The sequence below is a fragment of the Cupressus sempervirens genome, chromosome 1 (assembly GCF_028749045.1).
Source record: "Cupressus sempervirens isolate cs-2001-9-10 chromosome 1, ASM2874904v1, whole genome shotgun sequence".
NCBI classification, from domain to species: domain Eukaryota; kingdom Viridiplantae; phylum Streptophyta; class Pinopsida; order Cupressales; family Cupressaceae; genus Cupressus; species Cupressus sempervirens.
This window is the reverse complement of record NC_143118.1, coordinates 442,596,146-442,613,608: the sequence shown is the minus strand read 5'-3', so window position 1 is coordinate 442,613,608 and position 17,463 is coordinate 442,596,146. Positions and strand designations below refer to the sequence as shown.

General features: G+C 32.1%; 3 non-coding genes and 1 pseudogene across 3 annotated transcripts; 1 reads left to right on the top strand and 3 right to left on the bottom strand.

The window, feature by feature from the left end:
- Positions 1-7,372: 7,372 nt before the first annotated feature.
- Positions 7,373-17,463, bottom strand: part of LOC149578194 (nicotinate N-methyltransferase 1-like) — a 28,984-nt pseudogene continuing 18,893 nt past the window's right edge.
- Positions 16,593-16,666, bottom strand: TRNAV-UAC (transfer RNA valine (anticodon UAC)). The gene has a single exon. It is a non-coding gene; the product is annotated as a tRNA-Val (tRNA).
- On the bottom strand, positions 16,984-17,064 carry TRNAL-CAG (transfer RNA leucine (anticodon CAG)). The gene has a single exon. It is a non-coding gene; the product is annotated as a tRNA-Leu (tRNA).
- TRNAR-ACG (transfer RNA arginine (anticodon ACG)) lies at positions 17,355-17,427 on the top strand. The gene has a single exon. It is a non-coding gene; the product is annotated as a tRNA-Arg (tRNA).

Sequence of the window (17,463 nt, the reverse complement as noted above, 5' to 3'; positions counted from 1 at the left end):
TGATGAATTCATATAACAAGACCTCTATGGGTAGCTGGTCACTGTAAGAGGATTCTTTAAGCCTACGATGTGCATTGATTGTTGCACAAAGTGCAACATAGACATTTAGCTCTTTCAACATTTTTCTATTATGGAGTGATACGTGTTCACTTGTAGCAAACAAATGTCAATCTTTAGAAATTGTTTGGGATCTATAAATCTCATTTCATTTATTAAAATGTATTGAATATTTTTCATGTCTTCTTGGAATTTTGTGAATGCTTGTCACTATAGTGGTTTCATTTCTCTAATTGGAATTTTGAGAGTCACGTGTATGATTGATCCATGGATATTGAAATGCATGATGTATGTTGGAGCAAGAACAAGGAGTGGAATGATTCTATTGTGCATTGAATATTTTAGTGTGTTGGGTATGCCACTAATAAGATAAGATTTTCAAGTTAAGCATTTCCTTGTATGACCATATATCAATTTAGAAACATTGTTTAAATATTGGGAATTATTTGAGAATTCCTTGTCTGAAAATTTGATAATTATTTGTGTTCAAATGCAGATGAAAAAGAAAGGAAAAAAAACTTATCTTTCTGAAAAGTTCTAACTTTTAGAAATCATGAGCGATAGGACGAAGATAGGTAGGTTGAAAGATGCTACCAAAAATTGGCAACATCTTTAACAAGTGGATAAAATCCAAAACTTCAATGTAGGCACCAAATAAATGGCGTTCATTTATTCCTTCTGCATTTTGATTACTGACTATATTAGTGACTATATGACACTTTGATTTATAAGGAATTCTCACTGTGTTCTATAGAGAACAAGTTATTCTATGATGGCATTCTATACAATCACTACATTCATGCATTGAAATCACCAACTAGATGAAGACCAATGTTGCTCTTCAATGAGATGATAGATATCATGCAAATTTAGTATTGATTGGAGAATTCATTATCATGCATTTCATGATTTTAGGAACTCTCAGATCCTTGTTTTTTCGTTATCGTTAATCAAGTAGATTTTAGATTAAGATATAATAAATTTGTTGCATCCGCTTGAGATTCATTTAGCCATTAATCATGGATGCTAATGCAATGTTTCTACGCTAAGTTAATAAGAGATTTCCATTTTTAGGAAGTTAAACTCTTAGTTATTTTATAGTTAATCTTACAAGAATTTATGAGAATACACATGTTGTTCAAAAATCAGAAATTATGTAATTTGTATTAAGTCATGATAGAGTTGTTGCAATAAAGTTATTTCTTTTACTCTGCTCTAGAATAGAGCATTCTTTGTCCTCTATACAAAACTGTATTATTAAATTTGTTTATTTTTATTTTCTCTGTTGCTATAAATTTTCTTGTTACTACTATTGCAATTCTACACCAGAGCTCTGAAGACATTAAGGTGTGCTTCCTCATAAATGTTAAAACTCAGCATATTATTTATGATGAATCCAACAAAGAATTTGTCTATTTTATGTTTAGTCTTCTTTCTATGTCTGTGGGATCTGTCCTAAGGGCTATGGGCTAGGGCATGTATATATGTTTTTTTGGTATATATACATTGTGTATGTATATTTTTATATGACTTGTGGCTCAAGGTCGAAATATATAGTAAATGAATATATGAATGTCATGGAATGGACGTGTTGTACAAATGGGCCAAGGGTTGCATTTGAGTTGCAAAATAGTACTGATTGGAAGTCATTCCGAACAAAATGATGCCACAAATTATGTTGTTGAAATGCAACAAGGGTTACACTGTTCTTACGAGGTAATATGGTGTTTTTACACAAATATTATGTTCTTGTTGGGTGAGTTTTTTCAACTCTTGTAGAAGGAATAAGGCTTCTTAATCATGTTGAGTAGCGTGAAATACACATTTTTATTCATTCATTCCCAAACTATTTTAGAGTTTTGGGAAAGAAATATCATTTTATTTTTAATTTAATATATAGATTTTGCAAAAGCATTACTATGAAAGAAAATCATGTTATTTCACACATGTGATTAGTTAATGTTTTTGATAATCTTCTATTACTGTTTTATTCATTTGATTATTTTGAAACTATTTTGGCATTTTAGGAAATAAATCATGTACATTTGTCATGTTATTTGTAATTTAATATACATATTGTGTGTGAAAGAAAATCATGCTATTTCATTCATCTAATTATTTAATGTTTTTGGTAATCTACTATTAGCGGTAATCTTCTATTACTGTTTGATGAAGCACATACATGCCACAACGGAAATGGTTGAGAGTCTTTTGAAATTTGGGAGCTTGAGATTTTACCTTCTTTGTATTAGTGATACTAATGATCATATCTGCAAAGACACCAATAGTGAATGAATGCATTCTCTTTTGTGACGGAGACGGATTAAAAATTAACATCTTTTGCAATGAAAAATATTTGTTAGGCATCCTGATCTTCTAAAACTATTGCAGGACATATTGCCAATAGGGAAAAATTATCAGATGTCCATTCTCGCCAACATTGAGAATTATCAGGTAGGTATTTACAGGCGCGAGTCTTCCATGGTGAAGCATATTTCTCCTAGGATTACTCTCCAATTTGATCTGATTAATGCTCAAAAATGAGAAAGTAGAGAGAAGATAGAAGAATTGAAAATATGGACACAGGAGAAGCTGAAAAATGAGTTCTATTAATCTATTTCAAATACATCCAATTTATAAACGTAGCAAAGTATGCTCAATACAGAGTGAGGGTGGATGACATGCAAGCTTAGTAGGGTGGTAGAGTGCGTTGGTGGAATACAGGTTGAGTACATTGAATACAGGTAAGTGTCAGGACTTCGATCTGTTGCCTTTCTGAACGGGAAGAAGAGGATGCCCTGGGATTTCCTTGGGCCTCTCCACTGTCGAGTTGGCACTTGCGCAGATCCTCCATTACTTTGATTGGACAGTGGGATGTGGCGTGGATTTGGAGGAAGAGTACTATTCTATGGCTCACGCCTAGCGGCAGAAAAAAGCTAAGCATGGTGTTCTTCCCGGCCTAGATATTCTAAACGCACTCTCTCGTAGCCCTACCTTTATAATGGCCATAGTGCCAGGATCCGCAGTTTTTGATTCGCTGGTGCTAAGCTGAGGTGGATGGTATCTTTCCATCCGGCTTCCAATTCGTCGCTGTGGAAAAATAGGGTACATGTTGGTGGTCATGAACTGTCCTTTAGCGGGCGGAAGGAGGCTTCAATGTATTGTCACAAAGTGAAAAGGCGTGAAACTTTGAAGACAAAAACCATCACCGGCAAAATTATTTTCTGACAAAGAATTTCGGGTCAGAGACAATTTCACCTCAATGGGAAAGCCTATCGGCTAATTCTAATATAGATATGTAGGTAGTGGGCTAGGTTGCTAAAAGTATCTTGTTTTTGTGATTTTTCGTGAAAGCTTTACGTTTCTGGGTGATGTATGGTTTTTTTATAGTATCAACGATAATATAATACAGTGGATAAAGGTGTATGAATTCAATGATGACTCCAATAGATTTTTTTTATAAAGTTTCTGCACTTTGGTCAATCATCATCTTTCGGTAGAAATTTGGTTGTTAAGTGCTTGCCATTCCTATTACATGTATTTTATAGGCTACCCTTAAACATCACACATTAGAGGAAGAATTAAGCTTGGGAAAAAAAAATCAATTTTGACTATTTAACACTTTTGGTCTAGGAATTAAGCTTAGTGTGTGATGTTTAAGCCGTTCCTATTTTATATACTTTTCATGGTAGAATATCCACTCTTAAAACTTCATGTAAGATCAAATATATCCTCAAAAGAGGTCCACTATTTTTTTCCACTTACTAGCCAACCCAAGCAACATCATTGATTGCATGTGGTATGGTACCATAATAAACATGGTCACTAAATTTAGTTGCATCCTCATCTAATGCATTTCACATCTCACCATGTCTTTGCGTAGCAAGTTTGTAGTTTATTTACATTCACGTTTACAAATAAATGTTTGTGCATTAATTGTAACATTTTGGAAGTGATAATATTAATAGCCTTAGAAAAGAATTCACAATTCTTGATGCTCATTGAACACAAATAACATATGTTTCCTAATGATTATCCATGATCATGACCAATTGTATTCCTTCACATATATTTGAATAATTACTTATCCAACAAGGGACAAAAGCATCATAGTTCATGTCTTTAGTGTGGTGGGTTTTGGAGTAAGATTTCACCCAAGTTCTAGTTTAAATGTTTTCTTGAATTAAGTTCATTCTTGAATTATTACAACTACAACTTTGCCTAATTAAATACATACACCATTATCCAAAGTAATATACCATTTAGTGGATGCATCCTCCAAAAATATGCAATATCCTATCTAGGAACATATATTTTGGTAAATCATTTTTACCATTCTAATACTAGTTTGGAATCATCTTCATCTTTCTATATCTTGTTGTATTTTGGGGGAAATAAACAGAATGGGAAATGGTCTTTATCATTGTAAGATGTTTATGTGGGATGTTCGTGTAATCTTCCCATAGAAAAAAAGTTCCTTATGTTTGTTGAAATGGTTTCTAGTATATTATTTGTCCCTTGCATATTATTAGGTCATACATACTTTTTAAGCACTAGAATTTATGCTAAGAGAAGCTTTCTCAAATATTATGATAAGGTTCTGATGAGGAGAGGGCATTGAGTAATCTTCAAATCTGTTTGTCTCATTATCTTTTTATATAAAACCATTTCCATTACCATTCCTTCGGATTGTCATGACATAAAACAAATCATTTACATTTCTTGCAAATAACAATAGAGAGAAACCGATTCATGTTCACTGTTATAACCTTCATGACAGAGATCAAAAGCCAACAGAAGGAAACATAAAAACTTAATAAAAATACATTTCATTTAATGTCAAAGTCAACAAAACATCAATGGCTCTTTGGTTAAAACCAAAGAGCCCAATTTCCTCTCACAACCTATTCATTATTCCACTCTATTGATCTCTCTCCGCTATTACAATAATGTATTTCTTTTAAAGACAACCTGAAACAATTACAACTGTTTATCTTCCTCTGTCCCTTCCTATTCATATTCGAAATTTCATTACAAATTTCATATGATCCTGATTACGATAACATAATAAATAGACCATTTCACAATATGGTTCCAATGACTAAATAAATAAATCATTTCGGAAATGAATTTAAACAATATAAAATTAATAGAAAGAGGTGCCCCTACAACTGGTTCTATTATGTCTAGTATAAATAAGAAAAATTATTTTATTCAACAAATTCTGAAGTTCAACGATGAATACAAAGTCACATTAGGCCAGTACATTGAATATCATATTTGATTTTATCAAAATAAAGGTTGCTCTATACATTTTTAAACGTCATTATAAAGCACAATATCCATCCATTGCATGTTTGTATATATCATACATGTATGTTTCACATTCATCTATCACCTATCTATTCATACATTTACATCACCTAGGTATCACCTCTTCCTTGACACTAATTAATATCCCAACCCAGGATTCCCATTCGTTTGATTTCCTCCACTCTCTCTGGCATCGACGCTCTCTTGCAAATGAAAACTCATGTTTGATGATTAGAGAAGCTATTCACGTTGATCTGAGTATGCAGAGGAGATCGGTGAAAGAAAACTTCAGAGGGGATGTGTACAAACGCTTCATTTTGTTTCAGGCTTCTAAAGTCTCTTCCGCTAGTAAAAAGATTGATCTCTCAATCTTTCAATCTTATATCACAGTTGAGGATTGCAAGTGTAAAGGATTTGTAATAATAAAATATGAGAACTTAAATGTTAGTACAAGAAATCTTGTAGCATTATTGTCGCCTATACAGAAATAGAATGAAGTTGGACGAAGATCTCTCGGGTATATAAATAAAAATTTTCTAGACGTTGTTTGTTATTACAAAAAATTTTTAGTTGTTCATATTGATATTTTTCTAGACGTGCACAAACATTGTCACATTAAAAAAAGTTTGTAATAACAAAGTAACATGTCATGGGAGACACGGATATATGAAAGAGAGAATATTTATATATATAGAGATAGATACTTAGATAAAAATACACATACAAGTCTAGGGAGATAAGAAGTGGTTTAGAGAGAAAAATAAAGAAGGAAATTGTGTGTGTGTGTGTGTGTGTGAGAGAGAGAGAGAGAGAGAGGTGTATGTAAATGTAACGATAGGGAAGTACACAAACAAAGTTTATGACAAAGAGACATAATAATATCATAATATCAACATTTGATGTATATTTATGATCTATTAGAAATAAATAACTACAAATTAATTCAGATTAAGAACTTCAAATAGATTTAAAATGAACCATCTCAATTACTTCAAATTTTATATTAAAAAGAATAGAAACTAAGAAAAGTTAAATTACCTAAACAAATTTTATATGTTTCTAGAGTGGATCTTAGATGGTCTATTACAAAACAAACAACTAAATGGAAGCATTAGATTTGAAACAGTATGTGAGAAATGCTATCGCTTAGTGGCAAATGTTAAATCTTAAAAGCTAGCTTTTTGTGTATACTTGTACATTTTATTTAAATCAAAATGATTTAGGTAATATAATGTAATAAAAATGTGTAGTAATTAATATTTTGTAGAAGGAAACATTTAACAATCTCTATAACGTTGTCTTTGTTTTGGATTTTAAATTGATAGAAAACTAAAACAAGGATAGGGAGATCTACGGGGAGACATGATAGTAAATAAGATGGATTTGTGTGTGTAAAACTCAAGTTTTTGATGATATTCTATAAATTTTAATTATAAATTGTAAAATTATGATATGTGTGTGTGTGTGTGTGTGTGTGTGTGTGTGTGCGCGCGTGCGCTCTTAAGAAATAAAGTTAATTTTAAAATATATATATATATTTAAATTTAAACATACTCATTTTTTTAACCAATAGTAAATTTGTAGGAATTCATTATTTTGTATAACTAGAATGCATTTTATAAATAAAGAATACTCTAAATTAATTTATATTTTGCATGACTAAATTTTGAAAGTGTTTTTGTTTTGAAATATTTGTTTTCCTGTTATGAACTTAAATAAAGATAGTTATAGGGAGGTAGACAAGTAGGGTTTATGAGTTGTTATATATATATATATATATATATATATATATATATAGTTGTACATTTGTATACAATTGAAGAGTACAAATTCATAGGCTAGAACCTTGATATGAGACCCCCCTTCCTCCCCCCCCCCCCCCAAAAAAAAAAAACACAATCCAAAACTAAAAATAAAGCCTATTTAGCAGTTTTAAAAATGTGAATATATATTCATATCCTTTCTTTATCTTCAACATTTCATTTGCATCTTCAAAGTTGAACTACTTCTCAAATTCTAAAACAGTAAAAAATGGATCCAGATGTAAGGCCTTCGACTTTGAGAAGCTTGTGACAGTACCCAAATTCATAAATTCTTCCTCCGTCCTTTCTTTGCCTCCTAGACTATACATTGCCATTACATAAATGTCAAATTCAAGGAAAGTTCTTGTTCTCTGGCTGTTATCAGTATTTCTGGGTAAAAGTGGCTCACAAGCAATAACATTGCCTCCTCTTTCTGACAGAGATTTATGGCAGTTTTTAAGAATTTAAATGCATTTTCCATCACTCCAAGTTATCAAAACCCACTACAAAACATTGCATTCCAATTGACAATCAGGGAGTGAATTTCCATGTATTGGAAAGAAGACATTTAATTATATGGAAACCCAACCAACCTTCATGAAAATGGCACCCCCTAAGGGATTGGACTCAAACATATCTTCACCCACATTTTTCACACTTCCAAACCAAAAAAGAAAAAGAAAAAAACAATTTAGTATTGTAGAAGATTACCTTGACATGGTTCATCAACTGCCCACTCAACAATACTTTTCAAGTGTTTAAATTGGATTTGTAACCCTAATGATATCTCTTCATATAATTTAAATAGAAATATTTTAAAATTTTGAATGATTACCCCAATAGGAAGGACCTCCATGAATAACATGTAGGAGACCAAAATTGATTCCTTTCATATGTACATGCTTCTCTATGATCATATGCAAGCAAAATCCAGAGCTACCTCCCACATCAACTAGAGTAACAACGCCATCAAAGCCATGATAAGAATTGAGAAGGGTCTTCATAAAAGGAACATAAACACTTGACATGGTAGTCCTTAAATAAAATAAATTATTTATTTAGATTACTTAAATAAAAATATCTATTGAATAGGCAAAAGCCTACAACACAATTGCAAATTGTGAGCCTCTTATCAAAGAGGTATTGGGTTCAAATCTACTTGTGTTTAATAAATAATAATAATTGGCTTTGGCCTCTTAATGATCTATATATCTATACGTGCACACACACACACACACACATGTATATGTATGTGTGTGTGTGTGTGTGTGTGTGTGTGTGTGTGTGTGTGTGTATTGAAAGAATTTGTTAGAAGAAAGTTCTCTCAATTATAGAGTAGATGTGAGAAACATGTTTATTCGCATTATTGCCTACTTGGACCACTGATGATAAACATCAACACCTATAATGTTTCAAACTTTTCTATCACTTGTTACCATAGGATCTATACAATCTCAATGGCTATGGACTTAATATTTAAGCTTACTATTATTGGAGTGTATGTTGTTAGTTAGTGGTAAGGAAAGAAAAAATGTACTAGATGTAAGGAAGGGGAAGTTGGTGATCTTCTTCACCCTTGGCTATTGCACTGGAAATCTGCACTAAAGTGACCATATACTTAATTTATTTTATATTAAAAACCACATAATTTTTTTTATGTGATTTTAATATAATTAATAAATTTAGAAAATAATTATATTTAGTTCATATTTTCAAATGCATAGATACATCTTCTACACTTAAAATCTAGCTTAAATCACTATTATCTTGAATTGAGTTCATGGATAAAAGGAATAGATTGTTTCTTATAGTGGGACATATCCTATCATCCCAACACTAGTCATGTTCTAATGGTTGATATGTCTTCTAGTGTTGTAGAAGGTGTCATATCTAATATTGCAACCTAAGTTTTCTTGCAAGCATCAACATGGGTGACAATGGACTAACACATGTACCATTCCTTCCTTCTTTGGAAAACTATCTTATCTCAAAGAAACAAACTCAGCTTTGAATAAACTAAGTGGCAACATTCCATTTTCTTTCACAAACCTTTACTCTCTCACTAATGTTTATTTGGAGAGAAACGATTTGGAAGGAAAGACTATCCTTAGTACCATTTGCACGAGTGCCAACATTAATATGATTGATCTTGATGTCAATGAACTAAATGGAGGCTTAACATTATGTCTAGGAAATCTTTCCTCTCTTGTCCATCTCCCACTTAAAATAAATCAAATCACTAGAACCATTCCATCCTCTCTCTCTCTCTCTCTCCTCTTTGCATACCATGTATCTTGGTAACAATCACTTGAGTGGAAATATCCTACACTCTCTATGTTAATTGAGGTAGTGTGGAAAATTATTCATCCATTTTTTGGGTTTTAGTAAATAATTGATTTTCTAACTAATTTGTTGGGAATGGGGATAATTATTTATTAATTAATTGATCTTTTTGCAAACTATTAGAAACTAATTGGTTAAGGCTTGTTAATTTATTATTGATATCACCCATTGATTGAGACTAAAGCTTAGTCGTTGGTTTCCAATTAGAGTAGTATGAAAGGCAGTCAATGGGCATATGGAGAACACAAATTTGAGAAGCATTTGCAATGATAGAAAATTATTTTTTTGTGTTAGAAAATACTCTTGCAATGTTAACAAGGGCATAGTATTGGTGTGGGAATAGTAGTGGTGGAATCTCAATAGAAGAAATTGGGAAAATATTGGAGCTCTTCCAATATGAGGAAAGTAATTTATTTATCTTTTAATTTGTCGAAGTTTAATATAATTCCTCATTTGTAATAGTAGTTTTCCCTTTATGGATTTTGCAAGGATAATTCATCCAAAAATATTGTGCTCCTTATTTTGTGTAATCTTTTTAATTTTTAAATTTGTGAGGTTGCAATTGTGTTATTATTCAATATTTTATTTTGAGTAGTCAAATATTCTATTGTAGATGGCATATTACTAATTAGTAAATGCAATAGAATTTTCACGTGGTTTCAAAGCAAGGTTGAGGGAAGAAAGCATTTCACATAGGAAAATGAAACAAGATCAAGGGTTTATAAAACTTATTTCAACATCTTTAGAATTAATATTTCCTTAAATTATCCTTTGAGATGACCTCAATAGGTTTAAAATATTAGGATAGATTGTATAGAGCCTCTAACTTTATTACTTTATTGATGATTTCTCTAAGAAGACTTGGATATATTTCTTGAAGACGAATGATCAAGTTCTCAATCACTTCCAAGAGTTCAAAGCTCTTGTGTATAAGTTAACAAGAAGGAAGATAAAGGTTTCTCTACACAACATCTAGAAATAATGTTTCTATTTTTTTCATTTTTTGAAACATATCTTTAGTGTTCATATCACATGATCACCCTCTCATTATTGCACTCGTTACACTTTCTTTGTTGTACATTGGATGATTATCCACCATTGGTGGACATGTGATTAAACCTAGTGTGATTGATAAATTATATCTTGCATCACTCATAGTTATCATGCATTGATGCATTGTCTATATATTTCAGAATGTCTACTTTATATTCATCTAAATATTGAAAGCTCATTGTATTCATTATATATTTTTTATCATTATTGAATCAATCAATTGATCAATATTTTGTCTTCCTCTCTTGTGTTGTCCATTGAGCTTCTAGATCTTGGAATTTACATTATTTTCCTTAAGCAAATTATTAAATCTAAAAGTGGTGTCTGGAGTGCACATGTATCTACCATACACTGTCCACGAGATTTTTTGTAGGGTTGATAAGAACTAATGGGGGACATGCATTCTCTCACCATTGATTATGTGTCCATTTTGTGTTAGTCTATTTGGACAAGAGGCTTTAATTAATCTAGCTTCATCTATTTATTTTCTTTCGAATTGTGCAAAATGATTTATGCATAAGGATGAAAGTTGTTGTAAACCTTGAAAACTCCAGGAAGAAAGCCAAATGTTAATGCCTTTCAAATTTGACCCAAGACAAAATTGTGTATAATTGTCAAAATTTGAAGACTGTTGTTATGGAAAACATTTCAAATATGCCCTTCCCAAACTTTTCTTAGTGCTTGTTACATTTTCAGATTTGAAATGAAGATTTTTTACTTTATATACCTTATCGAAATATTGAGTAGAAAATACTTATAAATTTTAAAACATTTTTCATTCATACGTCAAAAGAAAAACAAATTAGAATATTGAGTAAAAATTATGTTTGAATAGTGCATTTTTAAATTTTAGATAATTAGGAAATTTATTAGAAATTCATGTAGTTTAATAGTTTTGGACCAACACCCACTTGTTGATTTCTTAATATTGAGAGGTTGTTCATTATCTAGGGAGAAGGTGACTTGTTTAGTCATTATATGTTTCAATGTTTATCTTGATATTAATTTTTTTTTCCTTTAATTTAGAATTCAATAGTGCCATCACATAAGCATTTGATTTTTGGGTTCATTGAGTGCTAACAACATGGTCATATCCATCAAGCCTTCTTAACACAGGTACAAGATAATATTGACTTCACTACATTGATTGTCATTATAGAGTTTTAAGACTTCACGTGATAGTGCATTTTTACATTTGACCACTAATTCAAAGTGTCATGTACAATGCATTCTTGAATTAGATTCTAGAGCTATATCTTTTTACAACAAAAATATTAATTTTTTCCTCACTATGCTAGTCAACATTGCTCAATTAGAATTCTAGAGAAATAAAAGTAACAACAAATGGGTAAAATTTAGATTTTTTAAACTAATTAAAAATAATAATTTTCACTTGGCTACTGAAAGTTATTTTTTTATAGACTATCCATAAACAAATAGTAACAATAGGATTGTATCACAAAGGGTAGCCTCCTTCTCTCTATGAAAGCCATGGAAGGACATGATGAGCTGGTGTCCATGCAATTGGTTAACACTTGGAAAGATGGTGTGTCACCATTAGTGGAATTACTTTTGAGATAAGAGAGGAAATCATCACTCAAGCTAATGAGTTATTCATGGCAAGCAAGAAATAGAGACGGGTCACTAAGAAATTGGAGGAGACCAACATGAACTAATTCTTCAAAGAGGGTGAGGGGTCAGTTTTTTTATATGGTGGTTTTAGTAGAAAACCTTTGTTGGGGCCTTGGGGTGATGTTTGATACCTTATAATGAAATACCTCATTCTAGAAGGCAGGCACAAAGTAAGTTACTAAATTATGACTTCTCACTACTAAATCATTTATATTAACATGATCTGAAATTTGTTTTGTTTTCTTCCTATTAATGGATTTAGAATCTTTGATTATGGATCTGCTGAAATGTATGGTTGAGGGAAAATAATTAACATCCTCCACCAGATCTTGATTTTTAGGTCGTATAACTTCCATAAAACCATGTGTCCTCCTAGGAACATTATGCTAATACAACCCCCTACACCTAACACTACCTCAACGGTTGTCTTTACCTTTATACCCAATTTTCCTTTTGTGTCTCAAGCTTCCCCTCTTTCTAGCAATAGGAAAGCTAAGGGCCTTACTATGGTGTCTTTCTCCAAACCTAACTCTAATTTGAAAATTGACCTAGGAGATATAAGTATTGAGTTGACGAGGAGTCAAATGAGATCCCACCTCTTCACCTCTAACCCTAACAAGAAGAAAAAGGTGGGAGAAAAATTAAGCCCTAAGGAGGTTAACTTGGATTTTAAGTCAAAGATAGAGAGGAAAAAGATAAACATTACCACCATAAACAAAAGGTTGGGCAAATTCACTACATTGAGGAGGATGTTGATGATCTCACTATGTCTCTTGCTAATATTGAAGAAGCCTCTCAAGAACCCTCACATGTCTCTACTACTTTCATCATGGGTGTCGTGGACTTGATTACCAAGAAGGATATTATGGACTCCCCTTTGACTATTACCTCCCTTTGAGGAAATAGAACCATGTGCCCTTGGCAGTCACGACCTCCCACCTACCTCCACCTTCCCCCACTAGTTTTTCCCCCATCCCACCCCCTTTCCAAGATTCCCACTCACCAATCTAGCTAGAATTTCTTTCTTCTAGGTGGAAGTGAACTTGAAAATTTTGTGGACCAAGTTGGAGAAGCAAAATGATAGACTAGTCAAGCTTGAGAAGACGAAGAGTAAGACTGGTTGAGATGGAGTCTTGTTTCATGACTTTGGTTGATTTTGGGGTCAAGGTCATGCATGTTGTAGCAATAACCCTCAAGATTTTGCAAAAAGTGAAGGACAAGGGGTAACACAAAGAGGAGGAGGATGCAGTGAAGTTGTTGTGGTTGTTTTCTTACTATTGGATGGATGTGTTGTTGTCTAAGCCCAAATAGGATGACAAAAGAGAATGGGAAGTTTTCCTCATTCAATGCTTTTAATTAATTAATTAATTTTGTTGTTGTTGTGCTTTAAACTTTCAAGTTCTACATGCTTAGATTTGGAGCATTTACAATATGGTTTTAATGGTTGTTATGATGAACATCCTTGATACTATTATTAGTCTAGATGATTGTATAGTGTGGATGGTTTTCTTTTCTTTTTTCTATCAACATGACCTAGTAAGTGTGGATGGTTTTCTTTCCTTTTTTTTCTATCAACATGACCTAGTTTGATAGTAGGTTTTTGGTCCACCACTAGTTTTTTAATATTAGTTATGGGTGTATAAACTGTTGATTGTGGGTCTGTGAACTATGTTTCTATTGCTAGTGACTTTGTCACCAAGTCTTTGTACTTTGGACTAGTCACCCATATTTTGATTTCTTTTTAATAATAATAATAAAAAGAATGTATTCATTATGCCTTAACTCCAAGAGAAAACACACCCTACAAATCATAGTTTAATGAAAAGATCATATAATGTCATTTTGAAAGAAAAATGAGACTACAATTCTTTTATCTCTCCCATTTCCCAATGACCTATGACATTCTTATAGTACCATTGCTATGAGTTATTCATCCTTGATGGTTTGTTTCCTTATGTTTGTTTTGTTGCATGCTTTCTATAATAATTTTTTCTTGTAACTTTTTACTTCATATTCTTTAGTATTCAAATAAATTTTTTTATCCAACTGACTATATATTTCTCAACCTATGCATCTCAAGCTTACAAAAGCATAAGTTGGTGTTTGACAATTATCTTAGAGCTTTCTTTAGAACATCCATACCCATGGGATATAAATGTTTAAATTTTTTAATTTAATTTTTGTATTGCCGATGCAAAAGCAGGAAGATGATTTTTTTGAAGAGATGGTGAATAATTAGGTCATACCTCTGTTTGGAGAAATGACTAAGTTTTTATTTTTTTCCCAACACTAAATGTCAATAATTTAGGGTCATAAATCTTCTTGAAGAAATAACTAAATTAAAAAACAAACCTTTTTTTTTTTTTCCCCTCTTGCCTAGCTACTCCACATGCCCACATATTTTATAATCAAGCTTACAAAAGGATAAGTGTGTGTTGCACAATTATCTTAGAGCTTTCTTTAGAACATCCATACCTATGGGATATAAATGTTTTAATTTTTTAATTTAAAAAGCAAGAAGTTGATTTTTTGGGAGAGATCGTGAATAATCTGGGTCATACCTCTGTTTAGAGAAATGACTAAGTTTTTTGTTTTTCCAACACTAAATGTCAAGAATCTTTTTGAAGAAATAACTAAATTTAAAAACAAGCAAACCTCTATTTTTTTTAAAAAAAAATCCCTCTTGCCTAGCTACTCCACATACCCACATATTTTATATTCAAGTACCCAATAAATTTGTCCTTAATAGTTATTATTTATGCTGAGAAAATTAAAGGTAAGATCATGAAAAATGACCACATAATATACATAGAGAGAATATAAGAACTACACAATTAATAAATTTTGCATTAATAAAAGAAATGCATTGCATACTTGTTATGCAACAAGTGTTCTCCCTTGAGGCTAAAGCTACAGTAAGGCTAGAGTACAACAATAATAATGAAAACTAGATTTAATGAAAACTACATATATTAGTCTTAAAGATGAAATGTGCTCACTATAATCATGTAATAAAGTGTCTTAACAATATTTTAATTTAATACATATTTAGTGATCATGGGATGTCTATATTGTAATAAAAAGGTAATTTTAAATTAAATTTAAATTTAAAATACAATTTGAATTTGAATGTAATTTTTAACAAGAAAATGTTGATGTCGGCATCCTTAGGGTAGACATTGGCCTAGTCACTCAATTGCAAGTAAAAATGATCTTTTTTATAGCTTGAAATTACAGATCCATGAAAATTAAAACTTCAAGAACAAATCAACTCCCTTGAAATATCTCTCCCCACTTCATACTTAGTACTAGAAAAAACACCATCCCTGTAAAACACAGTCCATACGACAATCCCACTCCAATCTGATACCATAGTGTTTCATCTCTCTTATCTTCTTCATCTACAGACTTTAAAATGTGAGCAAGCATAGGAAGAAATTGTGACCAAGAACAATTCTTTGGGAAGTGGACAATTCCATAGATTTAGATTTCTTAAATATGATGATTCGGCAATGTCAGCGAGTTTTTTCCTTGGAGTATACTGTCTAAAAGGTGGTGGTTTGACAAATTTAAGAATTGTGATATTGCTATCAAGATTTAAATGTGTAGTATTTGAATCAAACTCATCCACTCATTTAACTCAAAAACTACATAGTTAAATTCTCTTAATTTTAACGAATTATGATATTACTTATGAAATATGAATCAATGAATTTGATTCAAAAAGTATATAGTAAACTTCTAGCAATATTTCTTAATTATTGTAAATTACTGATAATGAGTCAATGAATTTGACTGAAAAATTACCTAGTTTAATCCTAATAGCAATCTCCTAATTATCTAAGTTCAAGAATCCCAAATAATCCAAAGATTGAAGCCCAGAGGAATTTGGCCAATAAGTTATTTGAAAATTCCAATAAGATTAGTTCTTCAAAACTATTTGAAATGGGACCACTAAGATTGTTCATGGAAAGATTGAGGAACTTAAAGTTCAAAATTCCAAATCAGAAGGAGTTTCCCCTTTCAGTTGATTGCCTGTCACATCTATGGATGTCGTGGGAGAAAAGATACATGGGTAGTGCTTATCCAGCCCTTTGGAATTCATATCTAGTCCATCATAATATATGCCTCCCACTGCTTTATTTGTGACAAGATCATGATCTAGAATAGCCGGGGCCATATTTGACCCATGACGATTCCATCAAATGTTAAACTACCGTCATGGCTCAACCATATTTCCCAGTGCACAGTCATCTCTACATAACAGACGATAAGATATCACTGTGATACAAGGTCCAAAAGGCAAAAAAATGTATTTTCTCCGTCTGATTTGCATTGCTGGAACCGACTTTGTAATTCCTCGCCTATTATGAAAATTGTTTGCTTCAACAGTGGTGCTGCCCAGGCTCGAACTGGGGACCTTCAGTGTGTAAGACACACGTGATAACCAACTACACCACAGCACCAATTTGAATTTCTAACATCATTCTTCAATGAGAATCTCGCACACGAATAGTGGATTGTATATAATATTAAACTACCTACCCATATATTTGATTTCGTCTTGTTCAAATATTTATCATTTCTTTTCTCCAACATATGGAGGATGAAAATGAAACATGTGAAGGAGTCTGATTTAAAAATAGAGATCATATAAAACATAAATTAATGGTATTGTCAATGGGTTCTCCACCATAATAGTATTGCATTGCAGGTGCTCCGCCATAATATCCTCAGCATCCTTTTTGCATATTTCTATATTTTAAAACTGAGTAATTCATAATGTCAAGAATGGGATTTGAACCCATGCCCTTTCGGACCAGTACCTGAAACTGGCGCCTTAGACCAACTCGGCCATCTTGACCGTTGTATTTCTTTATAAGTTTTTGATTAATTTGTAAAATGCGTCATCTGTACAGAAGAAGACAGACTAGGATTTTATGTAGCAGCAAATATCCAATTTTGTGGTTCCCATATGAAATATACGTGCAAAACACCATTGCCGAAATTAATCCTTTGCTCATCCCTCACCATTTTTCACTTAATTCTTGTTTTCTTTCATTAGATGATCACAAGGAATTCTGTACAGATGACTGGGCAAGCCATAAAATGGACAGAGAAAACCAAAATTCTTAAGAATACAGTGACTATGTCGACTCTATGGCCCAATGGATAAGGCGCTGGTCTACGAAACCAGAGATTCTGGGTTCGATCCCCAGTAGAGTCGATACCCCACTTTGTGGAGTTACGTTCGATGTTCCAC